The following is a 15,950-nucleotide window of genomic DNA, read 5'->3' on the forward strand; positions in this document are numbered from 1 at the left end:
TCTATATATATATATATATATATATATATATATATATATATATATATATATATATAGCTTCATACATGTGCAAAAATGATTTTTGGTTAAGTCCCAGAACATTGACCAAAAGCCCCAGAATCACAAAACAGCAATTGTAACACAGTAGGGAAAATCTTCTTAAAGCCAGTTTGGGAGTAAGCTCTGTTTATTGCTTCAGTTTTTTTTTTTTTAAGATATTTTGTGCACAGCACAGAAGGAAGCATAGGTTTATAGGTAGGTACTAGGCTACTGGCCCTAGGGCCTATATAAGCCTAGCCAAAAGGTACCCTGGCTTTCGCCACCCAAGAAAATTATTTTCCTGTGCCCCTGTCGAGCAGAGCCACAGAGGTGATCCTCTGGGTGAATTTCCTATTTCCCATCCAATCATCAAGATTTTTCTTAAAGAGTGCTAATATGGAGCTTTGTTTGATATAGATAGGTAGTTTGTTCCAGAGTATGGGAAGTCTCTGGGACAGGAATCTATCCCTCCAGCATGTTCTGTTTATTGTGGTGACAAGGTTTAGGTCCCTAGAGCGTGTAGCTCGGAGGGCTTGGGATTTCTTTAAGTGGATCATGTTTAAAAGCTCTGGTTTTAACATAGCTTTGTTTGTTAGGCAGAGATCGCCTCTGAGTAGGCGATATGCGAATGAGTAAAGCTGCAGTTTTTTGAGACGGTCTGCATAGGGCATTTGTTTAAGGCCGGTAAGCCTTTGTGAGGTATTTCTGCGGCCTTTCCAGTTGTTGTAGATGTCTTGTGAGGTACATACCAAAAGGGGCATTGTACTCTATAATGGGTCTAATGAGTGGTGAGTAGAGGGGAACAATGACCTCTTTTTTCCTGGATGAAAAACCTTTTGTGATGAGGTGTGGCACGTAGAAGGATTTCCTGACTACTGTGGTGATGTGATTATCAAAGGAGAGACTACTGTCCTCCTATGTCCCAAGGTCTCTTTTCACACTTTTGGTGTTAAGTAGACTACCGCCTATGTGGTAGTTCATGGGTACAGAGTTTTTACCAAAAGGGATGACAATGCACTTTTTGGCATTGAGCTTGAGGCCATGGCTTTGACACCAGGCATCTGTCTCAGTGAGGTCCTTTTGTAGGATGTCCACATCTTTTGGAGTTTTGATTATGGCTCCTAGTTTGCAGTCATCTGTGAACTTCATTAGCCAAAGACCTTCTGTGTTAGCCTGTACTTCAGAGAAGTAGATACCAAACAGGAGAGGACCCAGGACTGAACCCTGTGGTACTCCACTTGTCACTGGTCTGAAGTTGGATTTGGAGTCTGCTGCTTTCACAGTGTGGGTTCTGTCAGTGAGCCAGGTGGCAACCCATCTTGTGACATAGGGATTTATACCTAGTTTAGTGAGTTTATTTATATTTCCAGAGTGGGGGGTGGTGTTGAAAGCCTTGGCAAGATCTAGATAGGCTGTGTGAACCACCTTACCCTCATCTACGGCTTTGGTGACCACTTCAAAGAAGTCTATCAGGTTTAGGAGACATGATCTGCCTTTTACAAACCTGAACTGGGTGGGGTCCAGAGTTTGGAGATTACCAATGTCATTGTTTATAAGTTCCATGATGATACATTCCATAGCCTTGCAGACCAGGCTCATCAGGCTAATGGGGTGGTAGTTTCTGGGGTCCGTGGTGGCTCCCCCTTTGTGGAGTGGGATAACCATCACTGTGCATCATTCAGTGGGCACATAGCCTGAGGTGAGGCTATGATTGAACATGGTACTTAGGTGGGGTGCCAGTTCGTTCTGAAGTTCATGTAGAACGCAGCCTGGGATGCTGTCAGGTCCCATGGATACTGTGTTCTTGGCTTTGTAGAGTGTGTTTTTTTACCTGTGCAACTGTGATTACAGGAACTTTGCATTCTTCCGGTATAGAGATAGGCCCTTTAGGGGATGAGAGGGGGGTAAAGTTGGCACTGAACTTATCTGCCAGGATGTTGGCAATATCAGTTAGTTCTGTATATTTAGTGCCATTGTGCTGTAACTCAGAGCAGATCTGAGTGTTGCCATTGAGATTCTTGACATAGCTATAGAATGCTTTGTAGTTGTCTTTAGAGTCAGTGGTGATTTTGTTTTCGTAACTAACTTTGAAGGATTTTATGAGGGATCTCAGCTTTTTACTGAGGCTGACCAGGGAGTTCCTCCAATCATGGGATTTTACTCTTTTTTTGCAACACTTTCTTTCTGCTGTTGTAGAGTTTGTTTATGGCAGGGGATCACCAGATTGGCTTCCTTTTTTTGGAGGATAGCATCTTGGTTCTGTTAGGGATTGCACGATCCATGCACTCATGTAAGTGCTTATAAGGTGCATTTGTGTAGGATTCAGCAGTCATACCTCTATTGTCCGTCAGCATGGGTGTCGTGAAGTTTGCCGCTTCTGTCTTAAGAAGCATGAAGTTGGCTTTGGAGAAATTTTTTATGGTGGTTTCCCTAATGGGGTGTGGATGTCTAGGGTGATTAACTTGTGGTCGGATCTGACCAACGAGGAATTGATCTCTGGTGTGGAGCACCAGTTGCCCATGTTGGTAATAACCAGGTCTAGGATATTGCTGCCCTTGGTGGGGGTGTGGATAAGATGATCCAAGGCATTGGAATTTATGAATTCCAGAAAACTTTGAGCACAAGAGTTGGTACATGAGTAGTTTTCCCAGTTAATGGTGGAGTAGTTGAAATCACCCATTATTAGGGTGTTAAGTATCATATCCAAAAACACTGACTGGAACCAGCACCTTTTGCCGGTTAATGATGAACCTTTTGTGGAAACCAAAGCAAACAAGGTAGTCAGTAATTGAAAACACCACAGTAAAACAAAATAAACTATATAATGTTAAGTTAATAGTCTGGCTGTATCGAATCTTTAAATATATACATTTCTACTTTTAGTTGAAAATTGGTATTAGACATATTATTGTGATTTTTTTCAGATTTCATTGATTAAAAGGAATCAGGTGGACAATCGTGGATGGTTTAAAATGATAGAGTTGTAATATAGTTTAATATGTGTTGAAGAAACCATTTGTTGGCAAAATCTGTTTTGCTTTGTTTCCTTTTGATGTTGACAATAAAAGACTCATCATTAAGCTATAATACATGCTGGTTCTAGCCTGGGTTTACATATATGGTAATATGCTGACAGCTTAGCCAAGGGCTGAGGCAGATAAACCTACAGGTGAACACAGAATAGGGTGTGCTGGAGAGGCTTTTGCAGACAGACAGGCAGACTGTTTCCATGGTCATTAGTGGGAATTAACTGCCTTTGAGAGGTATAACAGTGCTACCACCCATACTAAAGTTATATTCCTAGCTCCTGTTTTGAGACAGGAGTCTACAGAGAGTACTAAGTTCAGCGCAATGGTGTCTCTGAAAAGAAGAGGTTTTGGAATACATCCCTTAGGAAGGGAAAAAACATGTCATCTTACACAATGAAGGAGAAACTTGTGGAAGTTTGTGAATATACCTGCCTGTTTTGGGACTGAAATCTTTGTGATTACTGTTGCAAAACTGGATTACTGTTGGGTGAAATACAGACATCCTGAAGAAGGAGTGAGGAAAAGCATTGCTGGAATGCTTGTTTTATTTTCCATTATTCCTATGACTTGGCAGGAAACTGTTTTCCTGTGTAAATACACCTGCATGGAAAATCGACTACAGAGTATTCGTTTTGGTACTGTGATATGCTATAATACATACATACATATGGGATCTGGAGTGTGATACATGTACATAAATAAGATCAGGGAATGAGTTTCATGATGAGTGACAACCATGTGTCACTAAATCAAGTTTCCTATTATTACAGTGTAAGCTATTTCAGATATCATGTGGCTTAGAGTACCGTGTTTTCCAGTTATCTGTTTTCCCTCTGTCTTTCAGATTTCAATTACTGTTTACTGCTCATTTCAGGAGGATCTGTTGAACAGGGATTTAGGACATTTCTGTAGACTTTTATGAATGAAATTCCTTCTAGGCAATTTTCCACTGCAGTTCTAAAGTACTTTTATAATTCCACTTTTTTATGTATTTTAGTACTGTAGTGAAGGTTATGCTATGATTTTTATTTCCGTAATTCATTTTTTTTACAATCAGTGACAAGTTGGATACTGTGACAAAGACTCAGTCAGAATTAATTGGCATATTGTAGAATGATTTACTTAGAGTTGTTTCTGGCCTTCCTAAGTGCAGCTAGATTCGCCTCTGAAGGCTCCTTCTTGTAATTGACTAGCACTGCTTGCTTGGCTGCGAGTGATGGTTTGATCTCGATGATTCCTGCTTCAAACCAATCTGGATTCTGCCTCTCTCTTTTGCCAAAGATACCCATGGCAGAGTTGTAAATGGTGTCATGAATATGGTTTCACCTCACTTCAACACTGCTTTGTGGGCAATCCTTGAGAGCTTCTACAATACTATCGGCAAAGCGCTCATGCAGGTCTGGCATTGATGTCCTGTTAGTGTTAATACGAGGGTGTGCTTTCTGCTTTGAGTGGTGAATTCATTTGGGCTGGAGATGCCCCTTGCTGCCAATCAAAGAATGATCGGTGTCACAATCAGCACTGTGATAGCTGTGGGTGACAAGTTCACAGTTCAACAAGTGTCTTCTAGAGATGACAAGATGCATCTGATGCCAGTGATGAGACCTCAAATGTCGCCAGAATACTCTGTGGATAGGCTTTGTGGCAAAGAATGTGTTGGTCATGCAAAGGTTGTGGTAAGAACATAACTCTAGCAATCTCTGCTCATTTTCATTCAGCTTGCCAACGCCAAACTGTGCAGTGCTGCTGTGCCAGGAATCATGATCAGCTGCAGCTTGGGCGTTGAAGTCTCCAAACATAAACTGGTGTTCTGTGCTCGGTATCCATTTGATAGCAGTCTCAAACTCCATGTAAAACACATATTTTGTCTCAGCTGAAGAGCAGAGTGTGGGAGCATATAAGATCAGGATGGTCACTAGGCCTGAAGACATTGAGAGACAGAGACAGAGGATTCAAGCCATGCCTTTTGATGGTGGTTTGAATGAGGACAGCAGGGAATTCCTTACTGCAAAATCAACACCACATAATTGCTGCTCCTCCAGTTTCTTCCCCTGCCAGAAGAATGTGTATTTCTGCTCTCTGAGGCTACTATTTGCTGGAAGTCTATTCTCCTGCAATGCAGCAATATCAATGCAGAGCATCTTGAGTTCATGGTTGATGATGGCTGCTTTCCTGGTATTGTTAACCTGGCAAAGATCATCAGAGAGGCCAGGGCATAGTGTCCTGACATTCCAACTTACCAATCACAATATTGGTAGTTTACTTTTCTTTTTTTTCATTTCCTGGTTCAAAATTTGACAGTCTGCCCTTCAGTATTTAACTTAGCTCCAAGCACCCATTGAAGCAGGAAGACTGTGGCAGACCAGCATCTTACTGGCTTTGGGCTGCCAGGTTGAGGGGGGAGATAGCTGACCATTGGAACTACGATGGTCCCTCCTACCATCGGAGACAGCCCGTAGCATCTGAGCTTGCGCCAATCACTCTGGACTTATTATGTCAACGTTCATTCCATGTATGAGAGCATAAAGAAAGCCTTCAGCCCCAGTAAAGCCAAGATTACAACCCTAAAGTCTGCCTCGGGTGAAGTCATGTCAGATCGAGGCAAACAGATAGAGAGATGGGCAGAACATTACCAGGAGCTGTACTCAATGGAGACTATTGTCACTGACAAAGCAGGTGAAAAAATAACTCCCCTTCCTGTTATGGAAGAACTTGACAATTTACCCTCTGTAGAGGAGCTTAGCAAAGCCATTGACTCCCTTGCCTGCAATAAAGCTCCAGGAAAGGATGGCATTTCTCCAGAGATCATCATGGTTGGCAAGAAGTGTGCTCTTGTCGACCACCTGCATGAGCTCCTGTTACAATGCTGGCATGAAGGAATAGTGCCCCAGGATATGTGTGATGCTAAAATCATCACATTGTACAAGAACAAAGGAAACTGAACTGAGTGCAACAACTACTGTGGGATATCCCTCCTCAGTGTTGTTGAGAAGGCCTTCACCCATGTAGTTACGAACAGGCTGAAATCACTCATGGAACATGTTTATCCTGAGAACAATGTGGATTTAGTTGGGAAGGTCCACGATCAACATGATCATTTCACTAAGGCAGCTGCAAGAAAAGTGCCATGAACAAAGGAAACCATTGTACATTGCCTTTATTGATCTAACTAAGGCATTTGACTTGGTTAGTAGGAAAGTCCTCTTCACCCTGCTACAGATGATTGGATGTCCCCCTAAACTCTTGAAGATGATTACATCTTTTCATGAGGAAATGCAAGGCATAGTACAATATGATGGCTCCTCATTAGATCCATTTGCAATCAGAAGCAGAGTGAAGCAAGAGTGTGTACTTACTCCAACACTCTTAGGCATCTTTTTCTCTCTGCTACTGTCCCATGCCTTTAATGAGTCCAAAGATAGTGTTTACCTTTACACCAGAAGCATTAGTAATTTCTTCAACCTGGCACGCCTTCGAGCAAAAACCAAGGTGTGGACAGTACAGATCAATGAGACACTGTTTGTAGATGATGCGGTCCTAACTGCTCACACCGAGGAAGCACTACAATGCCTCATAAACTCCTTTGCTGGTGCCTGCAGAGATTTTGGCCTTATGATCATCCTCAAGAAGACCAACATCATGGGACAGGATGTCAGCAGCATCCTCCGCATCTTGATCAGTGATCACACTCTCAAGGTGGTGAAGGATTTCACTTAACTGGGCTCCACCATCACCAGCAATCTCTCCCTGGACAGTGAGCTGAACACCTGGATTGGTAAGGCAGCAACAGCAATGGCACACTTAACAGCGAGGGTCTGGCATAACTCCAAAATGAACAAGTGTGTGTGCTCAGCACATTGCTCTATGGTAGTGAAACATGGACCCTGTATTCCTGCCAAGAAAGCAGGATTAACGCATTTCATCTACGTTGCTGCAGAAGGATCGTAAGCATCACCTGTCAGCACCACATTCCAAATAAGAATATCCTAGAGCAGGGAGTGATTATAAGTATGTTTGCCCTGCTCTTCCAAAGGCATTTGCACTGGCTTGGTGATGTCAGCCATATGCAGGATGGTCAAATCTCCAAAGACCTTCTGTATGATGAGCATGCCTCAGGCTCCAGACTCACAGGAATGTCCATTCTGTGTTTCAAAGATGTCTACAAGAGTGACATGAAGACAGATAATATCAGTCCAACAGGATGGGAAGCCATGGCTGCAGATCACATTACTTGGAAATTGGCCATCAAGGCAGGCAGTCAGATGAGCGAGAAGAAGAGAGAGGAGCTGTGGAAGGAGAAGCAAGAGTGCAGATAGCAGAAGACAGTTTTGGTACATACAGAGCCAGGCGTTGGCTTCAACTGTATAAATTGTAACTGAGCCTGCCAAAATCGGATTTTTCAGTCACAGCAGGCAATGCACTTCAAACATTTGACTGATTTTGTGATGCAAACTTCACTGTCTCTCAAGACAGCAAAAGACTAAATTAATTTGTTTTTTTGTTTTATCTCAGTTTGTTTGCATATAGTTAAAATCATGTCTGGTTTCTCAGTATGCCACTGTCCTAATAGGTAGTTGTGGCCGGTATATTATCATTGTTTTTTAATCTTTTAAGTTTTTTTATTTTAATAATTAATGACTTTTATTTTTATGTGGTTGATTTAGGTTGTTTTTATTGTGCAGGCACTGTTTGATTAAGGATGAAGCTCTCACTATTACCTTTGCCACCCAGGTTCATTTAGTGCGTTAGGCATTGTTGCAACTGGCATGGGGGATGTAGTTGACATGGATGGATGTTGTAGATGCCATAGGGAGGATGTTGTAACTGGCATGGGAAGGAGGTTGTAGCTGGCATGGGGAGGAGGCAACTGGCATGAGGGATGTTGTAACTGGCATATGGATGATCTTGTAACTGGCATATGGATGGGGGATGTTCTAACTCTCATGTGGAAGATGTTGTAACTGGCATGGGGAGGATGTTGTTACTGGTATGGGGAGGATAGGTGTGTCCATCCTCAAGAGCGGGCAGAGTAGGACGACTCAATGTTCAAATCATCAAAAGACTTGCTGTAACATAAAGGACATTCCAGCAAAAGAGGCTGAGATCTAGGCCACCAAGCTCTGTGTGTGGTAGCCTTCCTTGTGGATGCAGTAGAGCATGAATTTGCACTTGGAAAGACATAGTGACCCCCCCCCCCATGGTGATGCATGTTACATTTTCTCCACTCAGTGGAAGGGTTTGGGCCGATACAAATATACCCTCTTTGCCAGGATACCAGTAAAGGCAGAAAGAACCCCCATGACTGTCTGATGATAGCTCCTGATGGGCCCACCTAGTATGTCGGAATGAATTGATTCATGTCTGAGTGGGGGAGGCCATATGGTTAGTAAGGATGCGGACAAAATGTGTATAAAATAAAAAAAAATTTTGACACATTAGCAATAACAGAATCATGGCTAAAACCTAATATCAATAACACAGAAATACTCCTCCCAGCTTTAAGATCCTTATTGCTGACAGGTTAAACAAAAAATCAGGAGAAGTAGCAATAATGTACTGCAGCAGCATAAACATGTCACCTTTCAGTCTATCATGCTATCCTTTCAAAATGCCAAATTGCTTCTAAGTAACCAAAAACTAAATGCACATAACACAATATGTTTGGCAGCCCTTTATATATCACCTGGAGACAATAACAGCACATTAGAGGACATCTTATCCTGGCTATCCCACAATGAACACACAGAGACAGTTATACTAGGTAATGTTAACTTCAACTGATCAAGTCTCAATCCTGAGATAACCATTTCTAGTATAAACCTATTTATTTATACCCAAGTTATCTCTTACCCTACCATAATCAACCTGAAAAATGGCCAAACTACCACCCAGGACTGGTTATTAACAAGTCATCCTAATGTTATAAGCTCTCAGGACATCTTAGCAAACACACTTATTGAGTATCTGCCCATATATGCCACAAGAGAATGTCATACATCTCCAAGGGAATACATTTATAAATCCTCTCACAACACAAGCAGCTTTGATCCAGAACTGTTTAGCACCTCACTGCAAACTAATAACTGGAACATCCTAAAATTCTTGCTACTAGATGATGTTGTTGTCTATTTTAGTAAGATATTAATGGAACTACCAAACAGTGTAGCTTCCTTAGGCTTAAAAGAGTGCAAACCAACCTTGCCCCTTGGCTCACTCATACCACCAGGAAAGTAATGAGGAATAGAGATAAAGCCTGGAAGGTACGGCTCAATAATAAAGCAGAAAACAATCTTCAAAAATAGAAATATATATGAAATAAAGCTAAATGCCAAATAAAACTTGAAAAGAAATTTTATCCAATTTTCAGAAGAGATACTACCAAATTCTAGACAATTCTGGACCACCATATCTAAAACACTATACACTGGCTCAAATGGGAAACTAAGCCCCAATCACCACTGCTTACCAGAAGAAACAGCTAATGGTTTCAATAATCACTTTTTCTTTAGCATCATGAAGCTACTTCACAACCATACTCAAAGCAATTGATCTGCTCTCCCACTCAGTCTCACCTCCAAGTTCCATTAATACTCACTCTTTCGCCTTTCAACCTGTATCCACCACAACAATGAAGAAATACCTCAAACAAATTAAACCGGGTGCACTTGCTCCAGATGAAATTCCTGGTGATTTCCTAAAAATAGCTGCCAGTTTAATTTCCAGTGTCCATTATCATAAATAGGTCTGTTCAGGAATAAGATTCAGAATAAGATGGCTCAGTAATATGGAAAAATCCCAGATCATCCTAATTAATAAGGAGGGTAACTCCAATGACATATCCAGCTTTAAACCCATTGTCATTCTTTCTCCTCTCCTCTTTCAAAAATCCTTGAAAATGTATTCATTATTAATTAATGGATCATTTACAAATAAACAACCTTCTTACCCATGTTCAGCATGGTTTCAGACCAGGCATAGCAGTACAAGATATCTCTTAAACTTCACCAACGCTATTAACCTAGCCAGAGACAAAGGCCAACTGGTTTCTGCTGTAGATTTATCTCATAACGTACTTCTGAAACAACTGTCTTCACTTGGCTTATCATACACCTCCACCAACTGGTTTTCAAGCAACCTTTCCAATAAACTCATTGTCATTAAAATAGATTAATACCTACTCATCCTTCCTATCCCTAAAAACAGGTGTTCCTGAAGTTTCCATACCAGGGTCACTGTTTTTCAGTATATTTACTATCAACTTACAATCCACGCTTTGGGGGAAAAAACTTCCATTTTCTTAATTTTGTTGATGTTTTACTTTCCTCTTCAGCAAAGTTATTTTAAAGCTAGGATTGTTATGTTTTAATGGACTGTCTGAAGACTGTAATGCACTTTTAAATGGAGGCTTTTGTTTTTTCAGTCAGTTTAAAAGTGGTGTAAAGTAACTGAAAACATTTTTTTCTGTGGAGAAATTGTGTTTTGTTTTTCTTTTGTGGGGCTGGCATAGTGTTTCAAAGTGCTTTTAACTATGTTTTTCTTTCAACAAAGTAACTTTTGTGGACTGGTAGTGTTTACCAGCAACTGCTGCTTGTCTTCCCCAGGAAAGAGGCACTATTTTTAGCTTGACCAAAGAAAAAGCTACCAGTCCTGTGTTTGGTTCTTCTTCTACCCACAAAACACAAACTAAATAAATAAATAAATAAATAAATAAGCAAAATAAGCAAACAGCCTTTGGTTTGCCATCAGAGCAGGCTAGCAGTTTACCTCAGCCACAGGTGGGTGACTGCTGTGGCCATTTGCTGTACCTTAGACCACTGATCCTTTACCCCAGATCCCTCTGATATAGCACCTACAGCCACTATGGACTGGGGGTTAGCCATGTCCTCTGTGGGCAAGAGAGAGCCACTCGTAGGTCCTGGGAGAGGGAACAGGAAAGGTTTCTCTGTTGTGTTAAAGGGCTGTGCCCATCCATGGGGAATCTGATGTGGCCTTTAGTAACACAGTTGGCTCCAATTTTTCTGTAAAAAAGGAACAGAAAACCAAACGTCTGTCTCATCATCCTCAGTTTTGATTGCATAAGAATAGTTTACTGGGTCTGGCTCAGGATTTAATTCAGGCTACTGGTCCTTCTAATAAAGTCATTTAAGGTAAAGGAAAGAGGGATCCCTTGAAGAGACTCAAGATTCTGACTCTGAGCAGGAAGCTGCAGGGATGGATGCATGGTGTTTACCTTAGATCTCTGATTAAGATTCAGGAGAACTCAGTTTCTGATTCTCCCTGTGATGCACTCTTTTTCTCTGAGGTGATTGCTAGAATGTGGCACTGTTTTCAGTGGGAGAACACTGAGGTTTCTCAGTCCCTCAGAAAACACTATGAATTGTTACAGAAGGATTTTCAAGAACCCTCACCCATTCCTCCTGGTCTGCCTACTTTAGAGGAGGTGTGTGTTACTGCCTGAAGTTTTTCTGATAGTGAGCCAGCTGCCCTAAAAAGGCAGACAGGATGTGTAACATTACTCAGTCTTTTAAATTTTTGCACGCTATTCCCATACCTGACGCAACATCTATAGCTTTAGTGGATCCCACTGCTGCTAAGCACTTATTTAATTCCAATCCTACTCCTTCTGATAAGAAAGGGCAAACTATTGATAGGTACAGGGAAAAGAATATACTTCTGCAACTTTGATTTTCAGAATTTTGAATTGTCAGGCTCATATGTCAAAGTTTGCGCTGACAAATTGTGAAAGTAAGTGGAATGTTTTATCTTCAGTTTCATCCTGTGAGGAAAATCTGCTTTAAATAACCTAGTTTCTTCTTCTGTTGCACAGGTCACTTCATGTGTATGACCTTGCTGATACTTCTTCCAGGGCTATGGCCACTGGTTCTGTTTTGAGAAGGTTTTCATGGCTACATTCTCAGAACTTCACAACATAAACCACTTTTTACCACAATCAGCTGCAAGCAATGATCAGAGAAAGCTCTAATGTCAATATACTCGACTGTAGAGAAAGTGCAGCAGTTCCAATGGATTACTCATGGCTCTAGCACCTCAAGAAGAAGAGGAAATAGGTGAAGCTGAAGTAGAATGGCAGTGCCTCTAAACAGCATATGTAAGGGCTACAGAAAAATCTGACATTGAAAGAGGTATGGAAATAAGGTAATTAAGGAAAGCTGGTGATGGAATGAAGAAGTCCAGCAAGTAATCAAAGGAAAGAAGGAGTGCAAGAAAAAGTGGGACGAAGAAAAGACAGGTCACGCTAGGAAGGAATAGTGGTTGGCTAACAAAGAGGCTAAGAGAGGAGTGGTAATAGCAAAGAACAAGGTATCAGAAACACTCTACCAACTTCTGAAAAGTGACTCAGATGGCACAAAGAAACTCTATCAGGTTGCAAGGCAAAGACAGAAAAATAAAGAAAATATTCTGACACCCTTCATAAGGGATGCCAGCAATAACCTACTCACCAGTCCACGGGACATCAAAGGTAGATGGAAGGAGCACTTCCAGCAGTTTTTAAATGATGAAAACCCCACAGAAGCTGTACTGCCCTAGCCACATCCTATGATGAAAGAAGAGGAAGAATACCTCTCAACTGTACAGATTTTCGCAGAATGTCCAGATTTTTGGCTCATATTTTTGGCCTGTTCCTCTTCTTTCCTGGCAAATCACTGGAATGATCTCAGGACTGAAGTCACTAAATAATGACAACACTTGAGTTTCAGACTTCAAATCCTCCAGAAAATGTATATTAAAAAAATTCTGCTACTCTAGCAAATTTCTAAGTTTATAAGAGCAATATTTAAAATATGTCCCTATTTGTACCCCCATTTTGTCAAGCTTTGTCCAGATTTTTGTATTAACAGGTTGAGAGGTATAAGAAGTAAGGACAGAGCTAAAGAATATGAAGTCAGGGAAAGCAGCAGGCTCAGATGAGATTACAGCAGATATGATAAAGATGCTGGGTGAGATAGGGGGAAATGTCTCCTGTGAGTAGTCATAACATTATGGAGAGAAAGGCATATCCCAGATTATTGAAGAATAAGCATACTAGTGTCAGCATGTTCAAGAGCAAAGGTGACATTCACAACTGTGGCAGTATACAGGTATCAAACTCCTATCACATTGCATGGAAGTTCTGGAGAGGGTGATTAACAAATGAATATGCAGAGTAGTAGAAAGTAAGATGGGAGATGAGCAGTTCAGATTCAGATCACGATGCAGCACAACTGAGCTGATGTGTACAGTGAGACAGACACTTGAAAAGAAGCTAGAAATGAGGAAAGAGTCCAGCTGGGCATTCCTAGACTTGGAGAAGGCATACGACAAGGTCCCAAGAAAGCTTTTCTGGGTAGTCTTGCGGTGTTTCAAAGTCTCAGACACTTTGGCAGAATTAGTGCAGACTATGTACAAGGACCGAATGACTCAAGTTTGAATAGTGTTCGGTCTTAAAGAGGGGTTCCCAGTGGGAGTGAGTGTGCACCAGGGTTCAGCTCTGTGCCCATTACTGTTCATAGTGGTGATGGACTACATTAGTAAATAGGTAGGACGGGACAGATCGACAAAGTTGCTGTATGCAGATGATGTGGCATTACAGGCAGACTCTGAGCTAGAACTTTAGCAAAGGGTAGGGGAATTGAATGCAAAACTGAAGGCACATGGGATGAAATTGAGTACAGATAAGACAGCTGTGATGGCAGCAAATGGGAATCAGAAGGTGCTGAGAAATGAGACAGAAAGGAAAATAGTGGAACAATTAACAACTTCAAATATCTAGGAAGGGTGGTTGAGGAGAGGGGAAGTCTGAATGAGGACGTCAAAGCTAGAATCAGAGGGTCTGCAGCCAACTGGCATAGAGTGTCAGGGGATGTGCATGACAGAAGAATGCCAAAGAAGCTTAAAAGTAAGGTGTACAAAACAATGGTGCAACCAGTACTACTTTATGGTACAGAAACCTGGGCAGTAAAGGCAGTGCAGATGACGAAGCTAGAGGTGATGGAGTTGAAGTGCCTGAGATGGGTGATAGGATGCACATTGTGGGAAGGAAGCTAAAGTAGCTGCAATTGCAGATAAAGTCAAAGAGCAGATTACTGTGGTTTGGGCACATGTGCAGGAAAGCAGAAGATTTGAGACTGACAGGAAGAAGGCAAGAGGAAACAAGGGCATGTGTTACAGTCTAGATTTTACATATGATGGAATGTGTTACAGAAGACCTGTGGCAGTCAAGTAGGACTATCAAAGAAGGTAGGAGAGTGGCATTGAAAAGTGAGAGGTGGGGACAAGTGACACAACACCCCAACCCAAGTAGGAAATGGGAAAAAGGGGATTGATGATGACGATTCTCAGAACCTCTGAAAGGATGCCAACAATGAGATTTTAAATTCTCACTTAGATAGAGATTTAGTTTTTGGCCCATCTGCTGCTGAGGTGATCAAAAAGTGTGATGAAAGGAGTAAGCTGATCCAGGGAATCTCCAATATTTTTCATCCCTCTTTTTCTAAAATTTCCAGGGGATTTCTCTTTTCATCCAGTTTTGGCAAAAACAGAATATGTAGTCTCAGGAAAATATGAGTAAACAGAAGTTTAAGAAGAAATGGCAGGGGGAGTTCAAAAATATATCTCAAACCTCCCAAAACCAAGACAGTCTGAATGAATATTCAAGAGACCTTGTGAAGCACTCCACTCTGGCCTCTTTTTTCTTCTTCCAAAAAGTCTGAACCTCTGTTTTTCTTTTTGGCACCAACTAATTTCAGACAAATGGGTTCAAAAATTATTTATTAAGGTTACAGATGATAGTGACAGGAAATTCTTCCTTTCTGGGGGGTAATTTCTCATCCTCTAGATCACATTATTTTGTTTCCATCATTCCTTCATCACATGCTGACCCAAGGAATGATAGAATCATGTCCTCCTTCCCAGTTAGGGAAAGGTTTTTATTCAAGGATGTTCCTAGTGCCAATAAAATAAATTTTTTGGAGAGCAGTTTTTGATCTTTCTTTCCTAAACCTGTTTGTGATAGTGCCTGTATTCAAAATTATGACACTTGCAACCTGTTACCTTGTCTTCCTCTTTCAAGTTTCCTGGAAGTACCAGATTTAAAAGATGCATATCATCACATACTTATTCATCTAGACTTCGTAAGGTTTTTGTGTGTCTGTATCACATTATCAGTACTGTACCTTACCCTTTGGACTATCCTTTGCACCAAGAGTGTTCACAAAGTGTCTAGCTCCAGTTATAGCTCATTGCAGGCTACAGGGTATCCACATTGTTCCATATTTAGATGACCTGCTTACCTTTGCAGAGTCTTTCTCAAAGTGTCAGAAATCTCTGTCTATTGGGTGAGAGATCTCTTACACAAGCATGGATTCCAAAAGAACATTTAAAAGTCTTTCTTGACTCCTTCGCAGCAGGATTGCATTCCTGGGGTGCCAACTAGACACCTCAGTTCAAAGAGCTTTTCTTTCACAGGAAACAATAGATCTTTATCTAGATCTATTTTTACAGTTTTCCTCTCAGACATCAGTCACTAAATCTTTCAGATCTTTGGATCAATTGTTCATTTCTTGTGAAGGTAAGAAGAGGGGACAACCTGTGTCAAAATGGACTATTTCCAAATGGATGTTTAAGATCATTACCTTTTGTTATACATACTATAAAAAAAGTATTCCAGGCAGGGTCAAAGCCCACACTACCAGGGCCATTGTTTCATCTATGCCTTTTTTGAAAGATTTGGATTCCAGAAGTATTCACTAAGCTGCTACTTGATCCTGTCTACATACTTTTACAAAGTACTATAAGCTTGATTCCTTCTCTAGGTCCAGATCAGGCTTTGCTATAACCATTCTCCAAGGGCTTCTGGGCTCTTTTTCCATCTGCCAAATATAG

This window comes from Protopterus annectens, chromosome 1.part0, assembly GCF_019279795.1.
Source record: "Protopterus annectens isolate FY-2018-M chromosome 1.part0, PAN1.0, whole genome shotgun sequence".
Lineage (NCBI taxonomy): Eukaryota > Metazoa > Chordata > Ceratodontiformes > Protopteridae > Protopterus > Protopterus annectens.